The following is a 2,781-nucleotide window of genomic DNA, read 5'->3' on the forward strand; positions in this document are numbered from 1 at the left end:
GCAGCCTCCTTCCTTTCCTTCTTAACCAGGCGAGCGAGCGAGCGAGTTACCGTTGTTACTGAGCTGGTGTGAAACCATGCGCGTGCCTTGCAAAGTCTCCCCCAAATACAGGATGACTCTCCAACGACAGCAACAACCGCCATTCGCCACGGCACCTGTGCCAGGCCGTGTGCACGTTGAGGCCACGTGAAGTGTCGAACGCCCGTCGGCAGGAGGTCACGGGACAGACCCTGCAGGTGCCATGGGTGGACTGAGTGAGATGACTGGCCGATGCACCACCTGTGCCCCCTACTGTGCCAACTTGCTGTGTTTTAGCCACCCGGCGCTCCGCTCGTTGTTGTGAGCGTCGCTCCTCTGCCCTCCGTTGTTGTTGGTGGGCGACTGCTTCCAACCGCCCAGTAGCGTCCTTCACAAGCCTCCTCCACTGAGGCCGATCTTGACACCGCTGGTACCAGTCATCGGCAAGTCCACTCAGCTCCACATCCTCCTGTACCGCATAACTCCATCTCTTCTCTAGCCCGTGCCGCGCCCATTTAGCCCCATTGATCCGGCCGAACAAAAGTTGTTTAGGCATGCGGTTACTGGGCATGCGGGCTACATGACCCGGCCAATGGAGCCTTGCCTGCCGGAGGAGCTCACCGATGGGACTTTGTCCAGATCTTTCAAGGATTTATGAGCTCCTCACACAATCCAGCCTGCAGGTTAAACCCAGGATGGATCGTAGGCAGGCCAGCCTGAATGTTCCTAACCGGCGAAGATGCTTCATTAGGGGGGTCCACGTTTCACAAGCGTAGAGAAGGGAAAGAATGACCATGGCCGAGAAGACTTGTAGCTTCGTGCGGAGCAACAGACCAGGTAGCTTCCACACAGCGTTACGCAATCGATGAGAAGATATTGCCGCTCGACTGATTCGGAATGAGACCTCTGCTGTCAAACCGGAGCTGGTCATGAGCACACTGCCCAGGTATGGGAAACTCTGCACTGTCTCCACAACTGCCCTATGACCAATGGGGAGATGACGGGGTCGAGTGTTTGATGGCACAAAATACCCAGGCAGGTGCTTAGTTTTGGTGGGACTGATTGTAAGGCCCCAACTCTTAGTGGCACGCTCTAGGCTCAGCAACAGCGCCTACAACTCCTCTGAGTGAGCAGCAATCATCAGATCATTGGCATACATAACATGGTTGACCAATCGGGAGCCATCCCTCGATCGCACCCAGGCATCGATCAGCCTCCCATTGTATCTGTACCAGATGGAGATTTCTTTGGTACAGCCATAGAAGGCATCACGAATTACGTGGTCAAAAATATGTGAAACAATGTGGGAGCCAGAGGACATCCCTGTCACACTTTAAGGTAAACAGGGAATGGCTCTGACTCCTGGCCACGTTTTATCCGGGCCTGCCCGCCATAATGAAGGTCCTTCATGATTGTGAACAGATAGACTCCGAAAGCACGATGAACAACCCAGAGCCCAGGCCTCCTGATGGTATCATAGGCCTTGACCAGGTCAATAAAGCAGAGATGTAGGTCCTGTTGGAATCCCTATATCTCTGCTGTAGCAGACGGAGAGAAAATATGGCATCTGTGCAGGACCACCCTGGCTTGAAACCACATTGGGGCTCCGCAAGCCTCTCCTCAGCGTGCCTGGCAAGGCGATGTTGAATAATCCTTGCCAGGACCTTTCCCGGCACACTGAGGAGTGAGATGCCCCTGTAGTTGTTACAGTCTGTGCGGTCCCCTTTCTTAAAGAGGGGGCCACCAGGGCATCCTTCCAATCCTGCGGAACCTGTCCTGTGGTCCAGGCTGTTATTACGATGTCATATAGGGCAGTCTATGCACAATCACCACCCTGGGCGGACAGGACTAATGAGTGGATGAACGAGTAGGTGAGTGAGTGGGTGAATTAGTGGGTGAATGAGTGGGTGTGTAGAGGAGAGAAATACGCGGTGCGCACAGTCAAGCGGGTGCAGCGGAGGGCAAACAGGTGTGCGCGTTGCAACACGTTTGCACCGACAAACCGACAGCAGCTAAGGGCAGAAGCGGGTGCAACTGAGGTCAAACAGGTGCTACGCTGTGACCGGAAGTTTGCGCCTAGGAGACGGGAGATGGGGGGTGATGATTAGAGATTAATGGGACACCTGGTGCTGGCCTGGCGACAGCTTAGATGGAAGCATGTGAGGACTCGGGATGAGCAGGGGGATATAAGCGGGAGTCTGTGTGTGAGCGAGGGGAGTTGTTGCCGGGAACCAAGAGTGAAGACATCTCGCCGCTGCCGTGTTGGCTGAACCCCCCCGCCTGGGACAGACGGGTGAGCAGGTCTGAGGGAGCGGAGGTGAGGGCAGCGGTGGAGATGCAAAGTTGCTGTGTGCAGAGACGCTGAGTGTGGAGACGCTGTGTGTGGAGTCGCTGTGTGTGGAGACGCTGTGTGTGGAGTTGCTGTGTGTGAGACGCTGTGTGGTGAGCCGCTGTGTGTGGAGACGCTGTGTGTGGAGACGCTGTGTGTAGAGACGCTGTGTGTGAGACGCTGTGTGTGGAGACGCTGTGTGTGGAGACGCTGTGTGTGGAGACGCTGTGTGTGGAGTCGCTGTGTGTGGAGTCGCTGTGTGTGGAGACGCTGTGTGTGGAGTGGCTGAGTGTGGAGACGCTGTGTGTGGAGTGGCTGAGTGTGGAGACGCTGTGTGTGAAGTCGCTGAGTGTGGAGATGCTGAGTGTGGAGACGCTGAGTGTGGAGACGCTGTGTGTGAGACGCTGTGTGTGGAGACGCTGTGTGTGAGACGC

The sequence above is a fragment of the Lampetra planeri genome, chromosome 75 (assembly GCF_965212315.1).
Source record: "Lampetra planeri chromosome 75, kcLamPlan1.2.h2, whole genome shotgun sequence".
NCBI classification, from domain to species: Eukaryota; Metazoa; Chordata; class Hyperoartia; order Petromyzontiformes; family Petromyzontidae; genus Lampetra; species Lampetra planeri.